The sequence below is a fragment of the Castor canadensis genome, chromosome 15, assembly GCF_047511655.1.
Source record: "Castor canadensis chromosome 15, mCasCan1.hap1v2, whole genome shotgun sequence".
Lineage (NCBI taxonomy): Eukaryota > Metazoa > Chordata > Mammalia > Rodentia > Castoridae > Castor > Castor canadensis.
In genome coordinates, this window is record NC_133400.1 from 102387818 (window position 1) to 102413876 (window position 26059).

General features: G+C 49.3%; 1 long non-coding RNA gene across 1 annotated transcript; it reads left to right on the plus strand.

Moving 5' to 3' along the window:
• The first annotated feature begins 10367 nt into the window (after positions 1-10367).
• LOC141417582 (uncharacterized) lies at positions 10368-13517 on the plus strand. Its single transcript, XR_012442251.1, has 2 exons — positions 10368-10517; positions 12941-13517. It is a non-coding gene; the product is annotated as an uncharacterized lncRNA (long non-coding RNA).
• Positions 13518-26059: the final 12542 nt, after the last annotated feature.

A 26059-nucleotide genomic window follows, 5' to 3' on the forward strand; every position in this document is an offset into this window, starting at 1 on the left:
ACCTCACTGCTGGGATGATATGTGAGGTTGCATGTGCAAAGTCCCTGGCCTGGAACCAGAACTCAGTAAATGCCAGTTCCCTTCCATGCTTGAAGCAAAGGCGCTGGGTGCCTCTTTACCACATTTGCCTCCTTAGTTCACAAAACTACTGAAAACCAGGCACTGCTGCATTTAGTAGATTGTCAGGAAACCAAACTATCATGCATCGATTTGGCTTCATTTTACTGCAGCATGAGTAAACATGACATTCCTGATCCTGCTCCAGGACAGACACAGTTCAATATGAATTCCGTCTTTTTTGTTTTACTTTTTTTTTTTTTTGTGGTACTGCGGCTTGAACTCAGGGTCTTCACCTTGAGCCACTCCACCTGCTCTATTTTTGTGAAGGGTTTTTTTGAGATAGGGTCTCAAGAACTATTTGCCTGGACTGACTTTGACTCACGATCTTCCTGATCTCTGCCTCCTGAGTAGCTGGGATTATAGGCGTGAGCCACTGGTGCCCAGTTCAGGTCAGTCTTTTGATGGTCAGATATTGCCTGCCAAAACAGTGCTCTTACAGTTGTGACTTTGAGAACCTTCTGCAGGTTTGTGGCAGAATCTACCTTTTTGCCATATTTTATGTATTAGTTACTTTTGTGTCACTGTGGCTGAATACTTGATGTAAAAACTTAAGGGGTTCACAGTTTCAGAGGGCTCAGTCCATAGTCACTTGGCCCTAAGTGCTTGGGGAGAACCTCATGGTAGGCAGGAGCATGTGGTGATGTGGTGGAGGAGATTGTTAACCCCATGGTAGGCAAGAAGCAGAGAGAGAGAGAGAGAGAGAGAGAGAGAGAGAGAGAGAGAGAGAAGGGGAGAAAGTGGATGTGTGGCTCAAGTGGCTGAATTCCTGCCTAGGAAGCATGAGGTCCTGAGTTCAAACCCCAGTACTGCCAAAATAAGAAAAGAAGGGGGTCAGGGATAAGATACTCCATGGACCCGCCCCCAGTGACATGCTTCCTCCAGTTAAGTTTCCGGAACCTCCTAAAATGGCACCACCAGCTGGGTACCAAGTATTTAATACATGAGCCTATGGGAGATACTTCATAGTTAAGCCCTTTAATAGTGCTCATCATTCAGCACGTGACACTTAGGTCTGTCTTGAGGAGGCTGCTGCCCTCTGCATTAGCCAGGCTTTATTTACCAAGCAACTCTGGGACAGGGTCCATGTTATTCTGTGGAAAGACTTTTACTCCCAGTGGCCAAGATCCATCCCTGTCACCAGGGTTAATGTGCTTAAGACCAGTCCTCTTGACCCCGATCCTATTTATTGATGCAAAAACATTAAATATAGGTGGCCAATGTCCTTGGGAGCCCATCATATATTCTAAATGAACTAATGTCTGCCTCTGGTGCTGGCTCTTGTCCCTGTTCCTCCCATTTCTGCTAGTGAGGCCACCATTTCCTTGAGCTATTCTTTCCACTCTGCTCACAAACAGTGTGGCTATTGCTTTGGGTCAAGTCGTTCATAGTGGTGACTGCAGGGCCCCATATCACCAGTTTCTTTGTTCAGGATGACCACAGGTGGGCTTCATATCCACTAATCCTTTTGCTCATGGTGACCACGGGTGTAGGGTGGGGAGGGGGGCGTATTGCTCATGGTGATAGGATTTGCATCTGGGCTGCTATTTCTTAAGTTTCTGTGCTCTGGATGACACACTAAGTCCTGGGTGAGTGGGGTTAATGGATGTAGCTTCTAGACTACACCCTAAAAGGGAAGGGGACTGATCCCTTTCCACCCCTTCCCCATCCTGTTGCCTGGAACATGCAGGGTGAGGAGGAGCCCATTAGGAAATTGTCAGCAAGGGCTGCACCAATGGAGCAGTCAGAAAGGGGGAGGCGGCATGTTAGCAACTGTGCAGTCTCCGGCTGTCATGTGCCTGGACTGCCTCTGTAGACAGCAGAGCTCTCTGCCTCACTTAACCATGGTTATTGTGGTCTCTCTGTTAGAGCACCCAAAACTTATCCTAGTGGAGATGGCCCCAAGAGAGGCCTTGTTTGCCCAAGCCCTCCAGTGGTGGTGGCTCAGAGGCCCTCCTCCTGGAGAATCAGACTCTGACTTAGGCAGAATTTGGGTATGACCATGATGGAGGTGACTAGGAATGCAACAGAGAGGATCCCAGCATGTGAGATGGACACACAGAGGCTCCTATGCATCCACTCATCTCCCCCGCTTTCTGTGTTTCATGATCATTGCCCCTAGTCTTGCCTCTCCAGATAATGAGGCAGCTCTTGAGTTCCCCTCCTGAGTCTCCAACTTGCAGGGATTCTGTCTGAGTCACACCATGGCTATCTTCATCCTTCCCATACTTTGATGCTAGGTGATCTTTCTGAGAGAATTACTACAGTGTCTTGATTGGCTCCTTGTGTGTCCCCATGGATGACCTCAGCTGACCTCATCTTCTCCTGCTCCCTCTGGGAGCTCTGCTCATCCTGAGTCCATCACATAGTTCTTGGGAACCCGAAGGCTGTATGCATGCACCTGGGCAACTTTCCTCACAATACTTCCCAGAGTGGTGACTTTGCCTTTTCCTGTCTAAAGTGGCCCTGTCCTCCCACAGTGAAACCCATGTCTTTCCACATTGAACTCTGCTATCTTGCACTGCCCACAGAGGTCACTAAGTTATTCTTGGTTCAGGGTGTCTCGTGCTAATTGCAATAGTCCATAGACTCATTACAGTTTTTGTATATATAGATAATTCACACATCTATTTCACAACTAGAATACAAATTCAGCTTGTCCTATTGGACTCCCTTTTTACATTGCTTCCCTCATCCTAACTTCTGCTGAGCTAATACTAGAACAAAGCCCACACTCAACTTCCCATGGGGTGATCAAGTGCCACATGCAACTGGTGTCCCCATGTAGCCTTCTGCCAGTGTGGTTAGCAGTGTCCTAGGGAGCAGCCCCGCCTCACCTCCTGCTCGGAGAGTTGAAGAAAACAGTCAAGTGACAGGGCACTGTGCACACAGGACAGAGGACACATGCCCCACCCTGGATCCAAACTTCTGGTTCTGTTGATCCCATGGGTCAAAGAGCTGAGCTCCTGGTTCTGCTGAGCCCATGGGTTGCAGTGTGTCTTTGGCCTCCCTGCTCAGACTCAGAATTTCCCACATTCCAAGAAAAATGGAAAGGAAAAGCCACACAGCATCAGATGGTATGGATGCTGAAGGAACCCAGTATCTCGAAAGGCTGAAGTAACTTGGGGGGTGACCTCCAAACACAAAGCCAGGCACACAATGGGAGCTTGGTAAATGCCCTCTGACAACTGCATGTTCACCTCGACTTTGGCTGTGGATCGTAACTCTGATCGAAGAAGTCACCCTCAAGCTTCCTTTTGCCCTCACATTGCTTCCTAAAGACTCCTCCAGTTTCTAGCCAGCCTGGTTTTCATTTCCTGCCTTATTTCTGTGTCCACCTGTTTTGTTATTTGTGCCTTTGACTGTAGCTACTGTATGGAGAGCAAGCTACTTTGGGGCTCCTAAATATAACTTTCTGTTGTGCTGGTTTTTCTTTTCTCTTTTCCTTTCCTTTCCTCTTTCTTTCTTCCTTTCTTCCTTTTGCAAGTGGCAGTAGACATCAAATATTGGTCTGACATGTGAAGATGGGGATCTAATAATGATCCGGGCAGGTGGAAAATTCCTCTGGCCCAGCAGGTTTCAAGTGGTGGCAGAATTTGTTTAAAAGATGAACTTGGGTCTTGAAGTGACTTAGCATTTATTCTGTTTGCAGTAGCAGGTGTTTACTTTGAAGCTTAGCAATAGGTCAGGGTAGGTAAGTCATTTCTGCCAGTCATCTTTTTCTGTTTTTTTTTTTTTTTCCTGTTGCGGTGTTTTTTGATTTGGTAAGTCATCTCTTTGGATCATCTGAGCAGAGTTGGGAGCAGCAGAAACTGGGGATGTGGTCTGTGGGGCAGGGCCACTGTGGGCAGGAGCAGCTGCCAGGGCCCAGAGTGCCCAGCAGATGGCCACTGCTACTGAAGGCTCCAAGAATGTGAATTAGCAGGAGGGAGGTACCTGGTGTCCCCTGGCCTTGAGAGGCCTTCAGAAACTAGCCTCAATGGAGCCCCAGCAGACTCCCTTCCAGCTGGTCCCCAAGGCCTCCCTCTGTCTGCTCAGACAAGTGGAAGAAGTGACTCTCAGGGGCCACATGGCTGCCCTGCTCACTGGCCATTCAGCAGCCGGGATTTTGCTGCAACATTGGGCTTCCTCCAGCACAGCTGCCCAGAGCTTGCAGAGGCTCCAGTCTGCACTTTGGAGGGATTTGACTTGACAGTGGTGGCAATGGGAACTTTCAACAAGGCAAATTCTGTCCTGCGAGGTAGCACAATGGGGCCAGTCTCAGCAGGGACAAGCATGACTTGTTCTCCTTCTGCCCCTTGTGTTTTGTTAATGGAATGTGCCTGGCACACTGTGCTCCAGCCTGTGCAATGCTCACCTTGGCTCTACCTAATGCTGGGCACCATCAGAAGCCAGCAGCTCCTTCTTCTGAAGGCAGGTGTGTGGCTGGACCTGCCAGGGTCCCCAGGGCCCTTTTAATTTTCAGGTTCAAACTCATTCTTCTTGGCCACCCCCACCACACTTCAGGTCATCACCTCCTCCCTCTGGCTGGGATGGGGACCTGAGCCCATGTAGCCTTGGTGACCCGTACACAGCAATGGCACCTGCTGTGTCCCAAATCACCAGGAGCTATGGTGACTCTTGGCATCTCTTTGGTGCCTGGCTCCAGTGGAAGGGCAAGTTGCCCAGGCTGGTCCTTGCTGATTTTGCCGTGAGCTCATTCTCTTCTCTGGTTCTCAGTCAGTAAGTGGCACAGAGCTTCCCTCCTCCCCCCCGCAGGAAAGAGCAGAGCATGAAATGTCACTTTTCAGCTGCTCTCCGGACCTGGGATAAGATTCGGGTGCCTCTGTACCTCTGCCAACTTTCCTTCTTGTCCTTGGAATGCTAAATACCTTTTAAAACCCAGAAAGGTGACTTACAGTGAAACAGCCCCAGCCATGGGTTTGCAGCTGTCTCATGATTGCTCAGCTTAGGGTGGGGTGATGTGTTCCTGTGCAGGGGCCAGAAGTTTCACCCCAGGGAGGGGGGCAGGCTGGGCTTTCTCTTCACTGTAGTGGCATAGCAGCCTTAAACACTGAATTTATCAGCAATTTGTTTTGGGTCCAGGGGAGGAGGGATAAGGAAGGGACCTAGAGAGCCAGGTACCTCATTACTCTTGAGACAAGGTCATGTCATGTGTCACACACTGCAGAGAACAGCAACATGTAATCTGTCTCCATATGCCTTTTTCTCATGGTGTCTGCCCAACTCTGCAGCCATTTTCCTCATCTGAGGAACAGTATTTATTTTTATTTTAAATTGTAATTTTTTTTTAAAATTTTGAGGAACAGTATTTATTGTCCCGGATTGCCAAAGAACATGTGATCCAACAAAGGTGACTTCCAAAGTCTGGGACATTGTGGGACACACAAATTATTTCATTAACATTTTCTGTGTATCCATGTGTGGTTTTCCCATTGTTTTCACTTTAGTCAGGAATTAGGTCTCCTTTCTTGCTACTTCTCTGTATTTTGCTCTCAGGCAGTGTAACCGCACTCCACCTGCCACTGCAGCTTTCTCTCTGAGCTCATTTGCATTTCTTCAGGGAGTCGATGGCTCTGAGTTGCCCCTCCTTCCTCTCACACCCCCAGAAAGGTGGGCACTGAGAACTGCGCTCCAGCATGGCCGCAGCCTCTCCTTTGTGCAGCACATGGGATAAGTCATCCTGAGAGCAGCCAGCAGGGGGCGGGACTGAGCTGCTCCTCTGGAGGACAGTCCCCTTCAGGCTGGGAGACAGACCTGGGTGGGAGGCAAACAGGAACTTGCGAGGTAGAAAGCGCCATGTGGATCTAGCTGTGAAACACACTTAGGCACTGTTTTTATAAGGAGCCCAGCTGCCTGCTGGGGTCATGGCCTGCTGACATCCATGGAGATCCCAGTCATGTGGTGTCGGAAACAGGGGACTCAGTGGTCATTCAGGCAACTTTAAGGCACCCCAGCCTCTCACTTCCCCTTTCTCTCTTCTTCCACCATGTCCTTTTCCCTCTTTGTGCTCTCCTTGCCTTCCCTGTGTTCATCTCCCTATCTTAGAGGTCTGAGGCTCTCCTGCAGGTGTGAAGGGCCTCCAGATGAGGGCTGGGAGAGCCAAGGGGAAGCTGAGTGATCATAGGGGTAAACAGAGCCACAGACACTCCTTCCCACTCCACTCAGGTGTCAGATGTGTTCTACGACCTCACCTGGGCTCTGGGTCACTTGAAGCACAATAGCCACAAGCTCCTCAGAACCTACCCCACCGACCCCACTCTGCAGGCCAGGCAGAGGATGTGGACAAGAATAAAACCCCAACTGTGTTCTTATAATCCTGTGCACAGAACTGCCCTGTTGGGCGAACATTGCCCAGGTGCATCATTCTCGCCATGCCTGGACACCTACCTGGCAGCTGTCACTGGCCACTCCAGGGACCTGGAGACCCAAGGGAGTGGGTGAAACACCACCTCAGCTGGTCTGAGGACAGCCAGGCTCAGGGCCAACCTTGGCTCATGGGCCAGGCTCTGCTCATATTTGGATTCTGGTTCACACCTGTGGTTTGTTGGGGACAGGCCTGGAAGCCCCTCTTCCTCAAACCTGGCTCGGTCTATCCTGCAAATAGAGGGCTGGTTTGGATGCTACCTGTCCACTGGTGGTTTATCTGTGAAAGCCTGGGTATTCTAGTGGAGGGACAAGGACCATTAAGCAGGTCCTTATTGTAGCTCCAAAATGTTTTGTGTCCCAGAAAGCCTGTTAATCCCAGGCATGAGGAGGGTTGGCTGCCTCACAGGGTGTAGCACGAGAGGTGTTAATCTTGGGTGTGTGGCTCTAGGCTGTGATGGGAACTACCACCAAAGAACCAGCCACCTCCGCCCACCCCAGAACTGATGCTGGCATCACTCAGGTTGATTTATTTATTTGTTCCTCAGACCAGCAGAGGAACAGTAACAGGCCAACCACAACCAGCACTGTCCAAATGGGCTTGTCTCAAATGTGGTGCCTGGAGTGTCTTAGGGGCTCTGACCAGTAGCCCTTGTTCTATCCTGACCATTGGAGCAGGGTGCTGAAGCTGGGCCCAGTGGCTGCAGCAGGCTTGCTTCCTTTGCACACAGAGGCTTCTGCTGGTGGCTGAACTCTAACATCCTGGGGATTGGTGGCAGCAAGGACACCTGAGTCTACGGGTGCTGCTGTCTCTGGCTGAGGCCCTGCTGCCCTGCTTTGCATCCTGTCCTGTCACTGCTTTTCAGAGTTGTTATCCCTTGCTCTAGGGAGGTCCAACCCCAATGGGACCAGCTCTGTTCTCTTTTGGGACCAGGTTCCTCTGTCCCAGGTGCTCAGTAAATGCTTATTGAAGGGACAAATCACTTCTATTAACAGAAGAGGAACCTGCTTAGGGACTTAGGGGGTCTTGGAAGGGGAGGTCTAGAAGGGATGGGAGACACTTCCAGTTCTCTTTCTCCTCCTGATGCCACCCATCTGGGCAAATGGGAAGAATAAGGTGCTCACTACGGGTTCTTGCCAGGCAGAGAAGGCTGGCCAGTGCCTGCTCTGTCCCCTATGTTCTGCCTCAGCACGCAGGGATGAATAGCCTCCGTGCAGCTTGGCTTCCCCAGGGATCCAGGCTCAGGCCCCCTGATTTCCCTCTCCTTCTGCAGCTGGGGCCTGTGTGACTGCCACTATGAGAGGAGCTGAGGCCTTTGTGGTGGTGGTGATGGTGGTGGTGTGTGGGGGTGATGGTGGTGATGATGTTGGTGTTGGTGGTAATGGTGGTGGTGATGGTGGTGATGGGGTGGTGATGGTGGTGGTGGTGATGGTGATGATGGTGGTGGTGATGGTGATGATGGTGGTGGTGGTGATGGTGGAGTTTCAGCCTCATTTCCAGGATCCAGAGCATCCAGGCTACAAGAGGACCAATTGCTCCCTCTTCCCCAACACATACATGCATAAACATGTACACACAATCTCACACACACAGCAGCATACAAACACACAGACATGCACACACGCACACTTCACCAAAAGTGGAGGGTTGGGAAATGAGGGAAGATGTGAACTTTTCACCCATACTTAATCATTACATCCTTTACAGTAATTATTTCCTAGGAGTTTTCAGCAGATGTCTGATTGAAACGGCTCTAGGTTTTACTTCACAATGAAAATTCACTGCTATGAAGATACACACACCTTCTATAGCTTGCAGCTTTGGACACCTGGTCACCTGCAGCTTTGGACTCCCGGTCATCTGCTCCATGTGGGTTTGAGGCATGTGAGGCAATGCTGCCTTGAGTTGGCTTCTGAGACTCTTGGCCTGGCAAGGATCAGCACAGCCCATCCTGGCTATGAGTTTCTCTGCTGAGGCAGGTCTGTGTCCTAAGGTCTGGCTGTGGCTCACTCAGGAGTCCACTGGCAACTTCAGTCTTACACCCTGAAGTCACTTTGCTGGCCAGGACCAGCATCTTCAGCAGAAGGATTTGTATGGGGTTGGCTCACCCTGGACTACAGGTTTTAGCTTCAGGGATCAAGGGTGGCCTCTGCAGTCCCTGGGGACCCGCCTCTCGGAGTGTGTGACCTCAGGGGACTCAGTCTCTCTCTCTCTGCCCTTGGCCTCCTGGACCTGGGCATGGTTGTGGGGGAGGAAACAGGGCACTAGGTACAGTCTGCAGTTGTGATCCATTAGTGAAATAAATGTGGTGGGTTGGGACCAGTATTTTAAAATTTAAATAAAATAGAATAGATATTGGGTATGAGGTTTCTTTTTGGAGTAAATATTCTACATTTTGGGGGAAAATCTTCTACAATAGATTTGATGATTGTTGACTATTTTGGAAATAAACTAGAAAATGAGTTGTAAATTTTAAAGGGGTGAATTTTGTGCCATATAAATCATACCTCAATGAATTTGTTCTTAAAAAATTAGTCCTAAAAACCCCCCATCAGCCCCTACATTCAGGATTTGTAAACTTTATTATAGGATGTGGACCGCAATAGAAAAATAAAATAGAAAAACAGAACAGAGTATCACCTGTGTAGTAAAGGGAAACATTTCCTGAAATATATGTGTACAAATGCATGCATGCTCAAGAGTGAATTGAATGTGCACACGTGTGCTTGCATGTGAGTGTGTGAATGTGTGAGTGTGCATGTGTGAATGTGTGAGTGTGCATATGTGTGCATGTGTGAATGTGAGTGTGAATGTGGGTGCATGTGTGCATGTGTGCATGTGAGTGTGGGTGCATGTGTGTGCATGCATGGGAGTGTGTGAATGTGGACGAGTGCACATGTGTGCATGTGTGCATTTGAGTATGAATGTGTGTGCATGTGTATGCACTGGGCTGCAGTAAAATATGCCTTCTCCAATGGGTCATCTTAAGTGTTTGGTTGGTACCTGCTGGGTCAGAGTGGCCACATTTAAGAAGGGTTATTTATTCCCCTCCTTCCTTCCTTTCCAGAAACAAACAGGACCATTGCCATAGCTAGTCACTGACTCTGGGTGCTGGTCTGTTTTCTGACATAAATTGTAGAAGTGTGGCCAGCTCCAAGACCCTCCATCCCTCCCCTTCATGAGCAGGCACTGCGCACAGTCAAATGAGGTCTCTTTTCCAGTTAGGCAAGCATCACACTCTCAGAGGAACTAGCAGTGACTGGAACCTAAGGACTTTGTGCACCTGGGCTTCTGGATTGGAGGCTCTGTAATGTTGCTTTCTGCCTTCTCTGGTGACTGTCCCCTCTTTCATTTTTCAGCTTACACAGTGATGGCTGTGATGTGGTGGGAGGCTGTCTTGAGATTAGTCAGGCCCCAGCTACTTCCTCCCTCAGGCACCTGGTGGCACAGCAGGAACAGGCTGTGCTGGGGGAATGCAGGGAGGGACCTCAGTCACCACTGCACTAGGACCAGGACTTTGCCTCAGTCAAGGTAAACACACAATATCACCGGTGCCTGTCCTGGGGCTTTTGAAGATAATCATGTTGTAAATAGCCAGCACTGTTTCATCAGAGACAAGATGTTCCTGCTGCTTTCTGATGATTCTGTTTCCCTTTGCTTCTTTGCCCTATGACACCTTCCCATGACAGCCAGAGGGGGCTGAGGCAATATGCCCAGGAGAAAAATCAATTGGGGCGACTGGCTGGCAGCTGCCTCCCAACCGGCATCTGGGATATCAAGAGATGACTGAGGAATTCTTAGAATTCACTCTGGTTTTGTAAGTTCTGGGTTCAAATTCCATTCCATGTTGTAGTCAAATAACTACTAACTGTGCCACGTGACAACTAATTTAGGCTAGAGGGTTAGTCTCCAGTTGTAACTAGATTTCCTGGGAAAGCTGTATCAACCCTTCCAGGACACTTGGTTTCTCTGAGTGCCCACAGCAAGAATGGATGCTCTTCACCAATGGGTGCTATATGGCATGTGACAGGTGGTGAGTGGTAGTTTGTGAGCAATGGGTGGTGGTGAATAGTGGTTGATGGTTAGTGGGAAGGCAGTTAGTGAGTGGTGGATTGTGGGTTTATGGGGATGGATGGTTATGGTTTATGGTGAATGGTAGGTTTGTGGTGGAAGATGGATAGTGGAAGGTTGGTTGGTGGTTAGTATGGGGGTGGATCATGGTGGTGGATTCTGGGTAGTTGTGAATAGTAGGTGGTGGGTGGTGGATTGTGGGTATTAGATTGCAGGTTGTAGATGGGTGGTAGGTGATGGATTGTGGGTAGTAGGTGGTGGGCAGTGGATGGGAATGGTGAGGCTGGAGGCGGTGGGTGAGTGGTGATGGTGGGCAATAGTTTGGTGGTTAGTACGTGTGGGGGTAGATGGTGGGTGATGGATTGGATGGTGGACAGTGGGTAGTGGGATGTGGGGGATGGGTGGTAGATGGTGGATGAAGCACCCAAAGACAACCTCATAGTCAACCAATCATTCCAGGAGCCAGAGGTATGTTATAGACAGAAAGGGAGATGTCTGTAACTGATGGAGGTGACAACGGTGATGCTGCTGCTGAGACTTCTGTGGTGCCTCCACACCTAAAAGAACTGCTTACAAAGAGTCAGGATGTGTGTCTAATGAGCACTCCATAAAAGGACAAATGGCAACTAGGTGGGAGGGTGAAACACACACTGTGTTTGAGATTATGAATTCATTTTTTCAAGAAATATTTTCTGGATGCCTCTGTATGCCAGATGTTCTGTGAGGTCTCAAGTGTAAGAATAGATATAGCTCCTTCTTGTGGCCCTGGGCTTGGGCTGAACCTCATGGTCTGCTGGGATGGGAAGACAGCCTTATACTGTCCTAATGCTTCCATGAAGGGAGGAGGAAACAGGAAATGCTGTGCTTAGAAAGTTTGGCTCCAGGTGATGGGGTGTGGACTGAATTGTTTTTTTTTATTCATTTATTCATATGTGCATACATTGTTTGGGCCCTTTCTCCCCCCTGCCTCCTGCCCCCTCCATCTCCCCCTCACCCTCCTCGCTTCCAGGCAGAACCCATTCTTCCCTTTTCTCCAATTTTGTTGAAGAGAAGACATAAGCAATAATAAGACAGACATAGCGTTTTTGCTAATTTGAGATAAGGATAGCTATACAGAGAGATTCCTAGCATTGCTTCCATGCACAGGTGTATTACAACCTGAATTGATTCATCTCTATTAGACTTCTTCACTACTTCCCGGTCACCTTTCCGTAGTGGCCTCTGTCATTTTAAGGTTGCTATATTAACTCCTCTACAGTGGGCACATCAAACACTTTCAAGTTTTAGGTTTCCTACCTTTCCCTATTCCTCCTGTATGTGGACAGAATTCTTGACTATAAGGAATGCATTTCTTCTGCAGATAAAAGTTAGGCCTCCAAATAAGGAAAATATAATAAGCTTTTGTTTGAAACTTTCATGAATAAAATACAGTCATAAGTCACATACTGATGACCTCCATCAACATGAGCTGCATAGATGATGGTGGTCCATGAGATTCTATTTCCTGGTGATGATATAGCTGTCTTAGTATATGTAAGTGACTTTTTGTTGTTTGCACAATGACAAAATCACCCAATAAGGTGTTTGCAGAAGTTTCGGTGCCCTGGGAATAACCAGGTCACTGCTGTCACTCTGGGGGTGAGTGACACCCATCAAACTCCCCATTGATATCACCATGCAGACAAGACTTCAGTGGCTCATCTCCTTCCCAGAAAAGGCTGCATTTGTTTCTGATTTGCTTATTTCTATTTAACATTTATTCTTGAGCAGATAATGTACTCACATAGTTGAAAATTGAAGTTAGAAAAGAGGTCCCTACTTTGTTTCTCCTGCAAAGCTGGAATAAGAATGGACAGGGGAACTCTCAGGCACAGTGACCCACCCAGCCACGTTGCTAACAACACAATGGTTAAACTGGTTCTGGTGCTGCTTCATAAGTCTTGCTTATTCTGGGAGGCATCTTGGAGGAAGAGCTGATTTTCTATGCTCCTAGCTCCTGTTTTGCTGTGGGTGGGCTGGATGGGGTGTGTTACTGTCCCCTCCTTGAATCATTGGTGACTCCCTGGTCATCTTCCCACCTACCTTCAGAACATAATTTCCTCCTTGTGACCAATAACTTGATTCCTGAACAGATTTTTGGATGCCTGTGATTTTAACAGTCAAGATGCAGTCAGAACTCTTGAAGCTGGCAGACACACCATGTTCAGACAGTCTGACTTCTGTTTTGTGCCTGCTGTACCTGTTGAGTTATCCTCCATGTGGTGGCTGTGTTAGATGTATCTTTCAGACAAGTTGGGGAGTAGACTGGTTTTTCTACTTATTCCTTTTATATGCTCACAGCATTTATAAATTCTGTGCCATCACTAAGATTTTCTTCTTCCACAGCAATTCCAGGTCTTCTGATCCAAGCTTCTCAAAGGCCCTGGACAGTAAGGGTGATACAGTGGTGGGCCCAGGATCTCTATGGACTCTGTGGGGATCCCACCTACAACATACTGGGACAAGAAACAGACGTTTTATGAAACATGCGTGTGTCCTGCTTATTGAGGAAAAGGAGACATGAGCTGGAGAGATCATACAAACAGCCTTCTTGACAACATAATTGCAGCCATTTTTCACCACTAGGTTGAGTCGGCAGCCAGGGGTGGCTCTGTATGGTTGGCCTGTGGCTGCCTCTGTCTGAGCAGCTATCTGCAGTTGGAGCACACACCATTGGAGCACCTGCTGAATTGAGGACATTCCCGAGAAATTGTGCAGAAAGGTGTTTTCATAAACGTTTACCTTCGGCTGCACTTCCATGTAGCGGTGTTGCTCTCTGACTGATGGTGAAATGCCCTTGGCTTCCTCTTTCTGTAGATTCCGTGGGATGGCTCTTTCTGCTTAAAGCCCTAGGCTAGTTAAGTGAACCTCTTTGTAAAGCATAACATTCTTTCTCCTGAAGAAAAATCATCTCAAAACAGTCCTTCTGCTGTGGTTGTGTTCAGTCTTCAGTGCTGTGGACTACCTGTCCCAAAGTTACCCACACCTGGGGTAAAGCAGGACTTTGGGGAGGAGGGCAGTCCAGGTGGACTTAATGTCTGGTGCTCCCTACTCTCAGGAATTGCCCCTGGGTCCTGTGAAGCCCACGTCCTCAATCCCAGTCTGCAGGAGAGCAAAGTGGGGCTAGCAAGAGGGTGAGAGGTACCAGTCTGGACAGCAGGGAGAGCCCTGCCAGCTGTCAGTCTGTGGCACTCACCATGCAGGACTGGGCGGAGGCGCAGGTGCTCACAGCTCCACCAACCCAGGTTTTCACAGGAATCAGCCTCAGGGCTGATGTTGGCTCCAGATTTTCAGGTCACTTGCAGTTCTTTGAAGCTGTTCTCAGAGTCAGGTCCCTGATCCTTTAAGGAAGAAGATGGTCTCTCTGGAGGAGTGAGGTTCCCATGGTCACCCCAGTGCAGCCTACTGGGCAGAAGCTGTGTTTTCCTCCTAGCTCTGCCGGGTGCCCCTTACTTTTCTGACCAGGATGAAGGAAGGCTGTGCACTAAGACAGCTTAGTTGGCTTAGAGCAGCCAACAGCTCAGTTTCTTTTTAACCAGCAGCTGGGTTTAAAGTTCTTAATGAGCATGGACTTCTTTTTTTTTTTTTTAAAACAAATGCTTTAAATACAGCCAAGAAAATGAGCTTCAGATTTACTAAAACCAATATGTTAAAGATAATGGTGGGAAGAACAAAATGCTAACTCAACAGAAGACTGCCTTCAGTATTCCTTCAAATGGGGGACTACAGAAATGCACATCGCGTGGTTATGTTTCTAAAGTTTTTATTCAAATGTATTTTGGTATAATTTATCTAATATTGAGCTACTAGATAGAGTGAATGAGTTATAATTTTTTAACAACAAATGCCTCAGATCTTCCCAAAGTATATTCTGTGCACCATCCATACCCCAAGATAAGGTATTCTTAGGAGAAGCGCTGTATAACTGGGGTATATAAGAAACACAGAGTCAAACAAAGTCAAATACATTTCCCTGCAGGGTGCCATCCTAGATTTCTCTGTACTAGTATATATGTATCAGCTGTTTGTTGCTATATAACAAATTATCCTGAAACCTAGTGGCTAAAAATAGCAATAGACATCCATGCCACTCACTGTCTCTGTGTCTCAGGCATCCATATTTGGGTGGGTCTTGTGGTTCTGGCTCAGGGTCTCCCAACAGCTGCAGTTGGGGTGTAACTGGGGCTGCCTTGCCTGCTGGCCCGGCTGGGGCTGGAGGAGCTGCAACTGAGGTGCTTCTCTGGGGGGCTTTGGAGGGAACTGGATTTTCTGTGGGCCCCTTTCCACAGAGCTGCCTTGAGGGTTTGTCCAGAACAAGGCAGAAGCTGGGATGCCAGTCAGAGCGAGACCCAGATCCTACAAGTGTCACCCTAACCAAACTTGCATCCATATGGGGGATTCTACTGTTGTGTAAGAGGCTCAGAGACAAGGACTTCAGGGGCCAGGTGGAGACTGAATAGCCTTCAGTAGAGGTTAGGGTGTGTGGCTCTCCCAAACTTGCTGTACCTCAGATGGTCACAAAATTCCTTTGCTTTAAAGGAATGCTCCTACCTGGCCTATGGCGAGCCTACTGTTCTAACCCAGGCTGCTCAATCCAACCTCCCCACTCCAGGGCAAGTTGATGCCTGACCAAAGAGTTCTTGGTGTGTTGTGTGTGTGCACGTGTGGGGTGTGTGTGTGGGGGCGGGCATGTGCATATGTGAGTATGTGAGCCAGGATTGTGATGTGAGGCTGGTGGACAACACTGTGCAGGCCTGGTGGAGGCTGTGGGAGCCCCAGGCAACTCTGGGTGGTTGTTCCCGTGTTGCACCACTGAGTCAGTGCTGTGCTTGGTCCACTGTATGTGGAAGTCACTGGGTCTCTGCTTTGGAGTTTCTCTTTACTTCTCATCTCTTTCTTATTTCCCACTGCCCTGCACGATTTCTCCTCCACATAAAACCAGGTTCCTGGATTTTGTCTCACAAGCAGCTTCTATGGTCCACTCAGAAAGAACTTGTGGTCAGGATTCTGGGTCAGAGCTTTGCTCCCCACTGGGCTGGCAAGAAGGCTCTTCATGACCACATGACCTACAGTCCCTCTGGGGAAGGCAGTTCACCCTCTTTTTTTTTTTTTGGTCTATTTATTCATTTATTCATATGTGCACACATTGTTTGGGCCAACTTTCCCCCCTGCCCCCCCCCCCCCGCTTCCTTCCCCTCCCCCCACCCCCCTCGCTTCCAGGCAGAACCTGTTCTGCTCTCATTTCCAATTTTGTTAAAGAGAAGACATAAGCAATAATAAGAATGACATAGCATTTTTGCTAGTTGAGATAAGGATAGCTATACAGAGAGATTCCTAGCATTGCTTCCATGCACAAGTGTATTACAACCCAAATTTATTAATCACTACCAGACCTCTTCACTACTTCCCGGTCACCTTCCTGGGACTGCTGTCAGTTTAAGGTTACTATATTAGCTCCTCTACACATCAAGCACATCAAGCAGTTCTCTGTCTGTGTGCAACCAAAATGGGCTGAATCTCAGGCAGGAAAAGAGACAACAGGATCTGAGTTTTCACATCAAGTTAGGTAAGTGTTTATCCTACACTTGCTTCTGTCACGGGCTGGTGTCCACATGCGTCCACACTCAGGGAGAGATGTAGCTTTGCTAATGGCGAGACTTCTCTACAGCACCCCTGCCTCATCCCAGCAAGCCTGACCTTCCTACTGCACTCTGGCTGTGACTCTCCACCAGCTCCTGACACTCCTTACTCCCAGCTGCCTTGCACACTCCTGCTGCAAACTGGGCCCTGCTGAGGTAGGTTAAAATTAGGGAAAGTTCAGGACTCATAGAAACTTCATATCACGTTTCGGATTGACCAGGTCCTGAACAGAGACAACTCAGATCGCCCTCACCTGGCCCAGGGGCCATCCATGCCCCTCCTCACTCACTGATTATTGGATGGGAACCACCTGGTTCCTTCCTGCCCATAGATTATGAGTTTTTAAAGCACCAAAAAAAAAAAAAAAAAAAAAAAAAAAGAGATGCATGCTATCTGCTTCCCAGCTTCCACTTGTATTTCCCTGCCCTAATTTTAAATAAACTCAATTTATACCCACATGTCCTGTGATGGATTCTTCCCTGTAGTACTCAAAGAATTTGGAAGTCTTCTTATTGCAGACTCCACCCGCCAGCAACACTGCCACACTCTGTCTCTTTCCCTTGCATTATGATGTGGAGACCCAAAGACAAGGACTTCAGGGGCCAGGTGGAGGCTGCACAGCCTTCAGTAGAGGTTAGGGTGTGTGGCTCCTACAAACTTGCTGTACTTCAAATGGTCACAGAATCCCTTTGCTTTAAGGAACACTCCTATCTGGCCTGTGCCAAGCCTACTGTTCTAACCTAGGCTGCTCAATCCAACCTCCCCACTCCAGATCTGTGGAAATCTTTCCCCAGTGTCACTTCTTCCTTCTTGGACAGCAGAGCCTCTACTCAGGTCCCTGGGGATCAGTCCATCGACATGGTGGATCAGGGAATCAGAGGCTTTCTCCTTTATCCTGTGAATCTCTACACTTAAAGGACATACCTCTGCACCAGAGTTATTGTGACAGAACAGAGAGTGGCTTCTAATTTCCACAGAGAGAGTAAAGACCAACCTTTGTCAACAAAATGCTTGTCAGAGAGTCTGGACTGTGCTCAAAGACCCCGGTCTCTGAGAGCTGCCCTCCACCCCAGGAAGTGTTCAGTGTTTTCAGTTTTCACTGTTGATAGCTTTCCTCAAACCCTGTGCAGTCATTTCCCTTAAATTGTCTCATGGAATAATAGCATGGGATGGTTTCCTGAGTGAGGGATGACAGAGCTGAGACACTGAAGTGAGAGATTAAACAACTTGCCCCATGGAGCTCTTTCCTGGCTGACTGCAGTGCTCCCAGTCCACCTGGTAACACAGCTCTTGGAAGTCTTGACATAAGCAGTTCATTCCTTGGCCTTCTTAGCCTCCAGAACTCAGCCTGAGGAAGGGAAGGCCAGTGGTCAGAGAGGACAAATGATTTCATGGTGACATTAACCTTTTCTAGAGTTGTTGGGATGAGTCACTACCAGATTCGTGGAATGTCAGCTTCCCAGGCAAAGTGTAGACAGTTGGATGGGGTGTTTGGGGCAGAGTGACAACCCTGAGTCCCCTGGCCAGTTGCACAGTACACAGGTCACTGTCCCCGCCTAAGAGAAGTGACAGTCAATTTCTCAGGATGCAGTGAGGTGACTCAGTGGGAGTTGGATGCCTGTCTCTGTGTTGGCTGGAGTCCCTTCTTGGGGTCCTGCCCTATGGCCTCCACAGCTCAGCATTCATCAAACTCAATTGTGTTATCTGTCTCCCCACAACATTAAAATGAGCTTCATTGCAGGAAATGAGCATGCATGTGTTTGTCAGTCTGCCACCCTGTAGATCCCCAAGGCATGTTTTCTGAGAGGACAGGGAAGGAGCCATCATCCTAATTTTTGTTGTTTGCCCTTTCAATCCATAAGGGCTTGTGCTTCTATCCTACTTGGCCAGGGCCACCACTACTTTCTCTTGTGGTGTCTTCCCCTCACCGTTGATAAACTTTACTGTATTTTCATGTCTCACCAGAATTCTTTTCTCAAGGGACACAAGTGCTTAGAAGTCTTCTGACCAGAGTCTTTTTGGACCACCCATCCTATAACAGTCCAGCTTCAGAGAAGCAGTAGAGGTGTCTTGTATCAGGTGGCTCATGAGGCTTTGTTATGTTGTTCTTGAAGTCTGGGCCCTGCAGAAGAGCCACACACAGTCAGAGGACAGAAGGGGTGGAGGAGAAAGAGGGAGTGACAGGGAAGTGTCAATACATCAGCAAAATCTTTGTACATGATTTAGTGAGTCTTATGTTCCTGGGGAATCCCAGTTGGAATAAAATGCTGGGCAGTCCAGGCAGTGAATGACCAGTAACAGTAGACAAAGGCATAACAGAGCACCATGCAGACACAGAAGTCATTTCCTCCTATCCATTTTGTTGAAAAGAATGAAGAGCAGGAAGCTGACCAGTGCAGAAACTGGAAGTAGTCAGGCCTTGTAGGCTGAGGGCTCTGGTACACCAAGCATGGGTGCTGGAATTGCTACCACATAGAAATTTTTGCACTACACATTTTTTGCATTGGAGAGAAACTGACAAGAAAACCAACTCATTATGCTTTTAGTAAGTGGAGAAAGGGAGAGGGGCTTTAGGGTCTCAGCTGAGTCCCGATGGTCTCTAACACAGGCATCCTTCCACAATGTCTATATCAGGGGAACTTCTCATTAAAGGAGTCTGGTATTGCATCCTGCTACATAAAACTGTGAGCGGGGCTGCTCTGGTTGAAGTAGGGGCAATCCAGAGATCCAGCCTTTGGGCTCAGTCCCCCTCCTACCTGCATCCCCTCTCTCTGCTGGAGCTCCATTGCCTGCCCCTTTCTTTTTGGCCCAGGGCTCTGGCCCCTTTCAAGAGCATTGTGCAGCCTTCATGGGCCAAAGGAAGGCCAACTGTCCTCTGCTGGAAAGTGAACTACAGGCTCCTGTCACTGAGGGCCCCCATCCAGTGCCTGGCTTTGATGCCAAGAAGACTCAGCCCAGACACACTTGTGCTGGGGTACAGGCTGGTTAATTGCCACAGCTGAAACATGTATTCTGCCTCAAACTCCAAAGCCTGTTTGCTTTGCTTGCACAGTGCTGCTTGCTGCTATTCTGGAAAGATTAGGAAAAATACAACTATGAAAACAAAACAGAAAGTGTTATTTCGTTGAGCACCAGATGGTGGGGACATAGGGCTCTCCAGCATTTTGCCCAGGTGCTCTGGTGAGCACTGCTGTCCCCTGTACCTTTGGGCACTCTACACGAGAGTTAGCATGGTAAACCCACAGCCTGGGCCAGGAAGCATTTTGTCCTGAGTGGCTGCTTCTTAGTTGTGTGGTTAGGACTGGGGTAGGGGGTACTGATACTGGGGAGGGACAGGAAACTGATCTGGGAGGGACTCCTGCTTGTCCTGGGTGGGTCCTCTTCCAGGAGCCCTGTCAGGATGTTCCACATTCTCAGCATCCATGGGTCTAGAAATCTGTCCATCACTTGGTGTCAACCATAGGCTTTCCTCTGGAGGTGGGACTGCCACAGGAGGCTGGTGGAAATGCACACATGGGGGAGCACAGGCGTGTGCTCCCCTGTGCAGGCATGCAGACCCCTCTAACCTTCAGTCCAGCTTCAGTGACATGATGTGCTGTGGGAAGGTTCTGTATTGTTACAGCTAGACTTTGAGCTGGGAGAACAGAGACCTGAATAGCCTCTGCTGCTAGCCTGTCCCTGAGACACAGGGAGGAGATGAGGCTGATCTGGGCTATTCTGCACTAGTTTGGGAGGAACAATTGGAGGACAGAGTTTGGTGACAAAAGACATGCCTGGACAAACCAGGGCCTAAGTTAGCAACAAGCTCACAATGTAATTTTGTACCTGTGGGAGCTGAGGCTAATGTGTGTCTATAATTGTCTATATTTATGTCCAACTTAATTGTTTAACAATCTGCTGATGTTTCATGCCATGGTATGAATTTGTTTCTGTTCATCTTATATTGTTACTTTGCAAGGTCATGAGTTATAAGAAATTCCTTTCCATGTGTTGGGAAATAGGAGGGAACAATTCCTGACAGCGTGGGAACCAGAATTCTCTGTTAATAGGTGACACACTGGGCCTCCTCAGGGAGAAGAGCCAGAGAGCAGTTCCAGGCACAGAGCACTTTGCCACAGCAGAAGTCTGGCGCTGGCCCCAGTGTTCTCAAGAACTTTGCCAAGTTGTGGAGAGGAGGTGTCCTTTGCACGGACTCTTTAGTTTAAGCAGTCTCTCTCCAAGTCACTTTTGGGGTTCTCTTGGCTTCCTGCAGAGTGAAGAGAGAGGGCTCAGAGCCCAATCTACAAAGAAAAGTGGCAGAGGGAGGGTGAGTGGGGAGCAAGTGAGTGAGCATGGGAGCAACCTAGGCAGGCATGAGAGTGCACAGGTGTGAGGCTGATGCAAGCTTGGTGTCCTCCTCTACTTCCCTTCTTCATCCCCAGAGAGTGTGTGTACCTGGCACCAGCTTCCACGCTTCTGTGGTGGGTGCTTTGGCACTGGGAAGGGATCTGAAGCCATTGTAGGGCCAACACTACTGCTCCTGGGAGGGGTTCTAGAGGAGAAGCACAAGACTAGGTGGACTCACCTGAGGGTGAGGTTGCATCTTCCTCTCAGTGTTGTGTTCTGGAAGAACATGGCCCAGAACAGGGCAGGCCATGCTGGTACATTTATGGCACATAGACCTGGGAAGGAGGATCCTAAGGACTCACCAGCTGTGTTCACAGGGTCTCTTAAGGCTGAGGACCCCAGGGGACTCCTGCAGGGACCCTGCTGGCCAGGAGCTTAACAGACTTTCTTCTGGACAGTGCACATAGAAGCATGATTGTTGGGTACGAACTACAAGATGGAAAAGGCATCTCCCCAGGCTCCCATTTTATCTTCAGATCCAGTTCTGGAAGGGCCAGGAACCAATCAGAGATGCAGAGATGTGGGCTGTGGGCACAAACCTGCCCTTATTTTGGGCCTAGGTGTTGAATTGATGCTGTAAGAAGAGCTCTGGACCGAGGCTGGAGGGACCCGGCTCTTGCCGTGTTGCATTTCCAGCCTTCTCTCTGCTCCTTTGGCTTCCAGGTTCAGCCACAGGGCAGCTGAGGCTGCTTCCCCCTGGACCATCCCTGGCTCTGAAGAACTTCAGAAGGAGGCACTAGCGGCTCTTGACCTGCCTCCCTTGAGGTTTCCAATCATCTTTTGTGATGCCAGATGCTTTTGAATGAGCAAGACTCAGGGGTGACACCCAGGAGAGGAGGGAGCATCTGACAAAGAGAGTCCCTCAGAGCCAGAGAGTTCCAGGGTAGCTGGAGCTGTGGGATCATCAGTTTGGAGGCTCAAACTTGGAAAGGCATTAGAACTACTTACAAGCTCCAGAAGAACAGACTTCTGAGACCCTCCCCAAACATGATCCTGCAGGGGCTCCAGTCCTCAGGTGCTCAGCATGGGGACACAAGTCCAGCTGCCCCATCTCCACACGATGAGTGTGATACTCAGAGCCATGACTTGTGACCAGAACAGGGTGGACATCAGCTCTGCTGAGGGCAGGTAATCACCTCAGTTTCCTTATCTGTGGAAGAGGGGCATCAATACTTCACAGGGCTGTGAGGTGCTGTATGTGACACTGAGATGCTGTGTGTGACACATACGCAATGCTATGTTTGACACTGTGTGACACATGGGCCTGAGGTGTTCAGCTGGTGTCAGTGCAAGATTGGCCCTGGGGCTGGGGCTGTCACCTACTGTCCCTCTGTGCAGAGCATGTGGTGGGAGATATCACTGGGGTAAGTGGCATCTGACTTCCGAGGAAACAGCACTGTGGATTCTCCATGACCAGCACACAAGGAGGGATGTGTTCTCTGGTCTTTGCTCCCATGTCTTTCTTGAGGACACAGGTGACACAAGGATGCCCTGTATTACAGTAAGGCCACCAGTGCTCTGGTTGCCTGTCTCTCTCCTTAGAGCACTGCTAGTACAAATGGACAGCTGAGTCTGGGATGACTGAGCATCAGAACAATGGAGTGAAGCAGAGCTCTGTGCCCTGGGGAAAAGCAGGGACAGGAGGCAGAGGCCAAGAAGATGCAAGGCTGGAGGCTGAGTAAGTGGGTCTGTATGTGGACAGGTAAGTGTTTCTCAGCACAGCCCTTGATAAAAATGGAGCCTCCAGGGCAGCAAGGGCTTTGTTTGAAGGACTAAGGCAGGTGACCCGAGCAAGGGGCCTGGGCAATCTCCCTGGGATGTCTGTGGCTGCTGAGATACACCCTGGTGACCAGAAATAAGGAGCAAGGACCAGAGTCTGCATGTCCCTTCCCTAATGGAGTCACTCTTTTGTCTACCAGGAGACTCAGGCATATGCGAGCCCAGTCTCCTGGATTTTAAAACCCCAAGAAAGCTCATGTTAGGAATTGCAGGCTAATTGAGTCCTGTAAGATACTTGTAAGGGTCGGGCATTGTAGGGCTTGCAAGTCTACCTGGGGAGAAATGCAGGCACTGCAACATCTGCACTGGCCCACATCTCCTTGGGACTAAGACACAGTGTATCATGGTGACTGCACAGACTAGGAACCTGAGGCCTAGGAAGGACAAATGGACTCCCAAATCTTAGACTGAAAGAGGTACAGAATAGATAGGCAGGAGATGGCTCAAACACCAGCACAGGATTTATTTGGGAAGAAACTCTGCAGGTGGGGTCCCTAGCAAGAGAGCAGCCCACAATCACTTACAGACTTGGAGAAGAGTGGTCTCTACTTGGAGGGGAGTGGTATGAAGGGGAAATTTTGCTGAGTGGGAAGATTTCTTTGGAGTGAAGTTAATGATTGCTAGGGGAAACTAGAGGAGATAAATGGTGATAAGGTAGATAAGTTGCTCAGCTCCAGACCCCCTGGTGACGTGGCACCTTGTCATTTCCTTGAGACTAGATGTGGTCCTTCCAGTGGTAGAGGGGTCCAATCCTAACATGGCTTTCTTTTGTTCACCCTAACACCAAGTGTGTATCCTAAGCTAGATACAAAGGCAGATTCAGGTCCTACCTGCCCAAGGTCAACATCAATGAGCAGGAAGTGGGGGTACAAGGGTAGAGGGGCCTGCCACAGTGAGTTCCAGTCATACTTACTGTCTGGTGTAGGCTAAACTGTGTCCCCAGAATTCACATGCTGAAGCCCCGACCCCCCCAGGACCCATAACATGACAGCTTGGACTCAGGGCCTTTGCTGAAGTGGGACTAACACCCCCAAAGGGCAGCAGAGGGCGGTGAACAGGTGCACCTCTTTTGCAGGTGCAGACAGGACACTGTGATGACTCTGACTGAAACTCAGTTCCAAACCACTTTGAACTGGACACGTCTGGGAAGGCTTTGCAGAGCACTGAGGTGGGCGGATCTTGGCACTGAAGGAGGATGGAGACAGGGCAGGAGAGATCAGTTGCATGGGTGTAGCTTGAGCAAGTTTCCAGGTGGGCCATGGCTGGAGCATGATAATGAAGGGGGGGCAGGAGTGGGTTCCAGTGCAGTGAGGGAATGCTGACGCTCAGGACGCAGTGCACAGACATGGTTCTTGCTCTTAGACCAGGGTCTCCGGAGAAGTCGCTGTGGCTAGGACTTGGGTAGGAGTGACATCTGCTAGGAGCAGGGGCAGAGGCCAGATTTTGACTTTCCATTACATAGCAGTAGCACACAGCCCTCCCCTGGAACTGAGAGTCCTGCAGTCTTCCTGCTGTGGTCCTGACACAGGACATGCACCACTGTTGGTTCTGCCTGTGTCTCTCTGGCTTTGCTGGGTTTCCCCACAGAGGTTCTGCATGAGGGGCCTTGGTGGGATGTAGGACCCAGTCACAGTGCAGTGACTTAAGCTGGGGCAGAGGATACGAATGGTCACTCATACATAGCACCTTGGTTGGTGTTCTGGTCTGGTAGACCCAGGTGCCCCTGCTTTTCCTACCAGATCCTCCTGTGGCACCATTTGACCCCAGAGTCTGTAAATGGGCCATATTTACTCACAAAGCCTTGCCTGAGCCCCTGCTGTGGGAGCTGGAGACCGAGATGTCCCTGGCAGGCAAGGTTGTGCCTTGTTGAGGCCACATGTCAGCAGTAGGTGAGATGTGCTTCCTGAGAGCCCAGCGAGGGAGGCAGGGACAATGCTCTCCGGAGGAGCAGCAGAAATAGTGTGCGGCTGGCATTCATATTTGTAGGGTCAGTAACCGAGCCACACTGTGGCAGTGTGCCAAGCATTGTCAGTAAGCCAAGTAGAGAGGATGACTGCTCTGGCCTTTCAGGGACCAGAGCTGCCCAGTGTACAGGTATGTTCCTTGGAACATATTGTCCAGGGGCTGAGCAGAAGAAAGACTAGACAAACTATCCTTAGCTCCTCACTGGGGGATTGACTGCCTCGCCTGTCATCTGTTACTACTGCCACAGTTCACCCATGTCCTAGTGTGTTTGGCTGAGTCGCCTCTCCCCCAACTACCAGGCTGTGACATCTCATCTGTTTTGCTTACTGTTGCATCTAAAAGTGTCTGGCATGTAGCAAGACTGCAGAAAATTGTTTTTTTTTTTGAGACAGGGTCTCACTTTGTAGCTCAACGTGGTTTGAAACTCCCGGTCTTATTTTAGCCTCCCACTGGTGGTGAGGTCTATAAGAAAATAAGCAGGCTTACAGGAAGAGAGTTTGATGGGAAACAGTGAGAGAAGGCTGCTGGAGGAGGCAGCATCTGACCCCACACAGAAGGACAAGGAGGAGATAATGGCCTGAAGACTTAGGTGATCCAGTGGAAATGCAGCTCTCAAGAATGTCCTATTGGCTGGGGAGCACAGGAGGGAGTGAGCCACTCTGCAGACCTAGGGGAAGGCACTGAGTATGGAGGCCCCTCTCAGAGGTGGCACTAAATCTGGTCCTCAAAGGAAATAGATGTGGCAGGGGAAGGAGACGGAGGTGTGGGAGGGGATGCATGCTCAATGGCTCAGTTGTCTGTGTGGACTGTAGGGACTTCAGGGAGTGACTGGCAACTGGAAGACAGATCACAGGGACTGAAGTCTCTCTAGGGCTCAGGGCAGGGGTTGAGCTCTGTTAAGCATTGTTAAATGCTGTTAAGCATTGTTGAATACTGTTAAAGTTAATGATAGGCCTTTGTTGTAAGTGCCCTTTCAATGTTTACTTTTCCTTTAAATAAGCTAAGGTATTGGGGACAGGGCAAGTTAACTCCCTAATTGACAGCTGTTAGGCCTTTTCCCTATACTGCTAAGAATCATCAACCAAGCAGCCAGTTGGGCTGCATCCAGGCCAGCCCTGCTGCTACGAACACTTCACAGACACCTTGAGGAAGCTATACGGCAACCACACACAGCAGCGTGTGATGCAGCACACCTCTGCCTCTCAAAGGCATGTCACAGCCATGACTGTTTCAAACTGCTTGCATTAGATTTTTGCCACCATGAGCCTTGTGAGCTCTAGAGACCCTGCAGTCATTTCCACCCAACCCAGACTGGGAGTACTTCCACTGTGGCCCAGCAGAGGGCCTGTGACTGATTCAAACACTCTTGCCCTTTGTCATATATGCAAAGTGAAGCTGTTTGGCTCACTTTTCCAGTAGCTGGGGACACCCTCCTGTGCTGCCCCTGGTGTTGCAACATTAGGCCCAATAGAGGGCTTCTCTTAAGTGGTCTTTTCTTTGCCTACTTTTGATTTCTATCATGAGCATAGTGGGCTGAGCTAGTATGAAGAGGAGACAGGAGAGTATGAAGCAGCAGCAAAAGTGACAATGGTGGCAGGGCAGCAGTGGTGGTGGCAGTATCAGCAAGAGGGCCACTGAGGAATTCCAGAGAGTGCCTGGAGACAGAGAAGAGGGCAGAGACAGTGGGGATCAGAG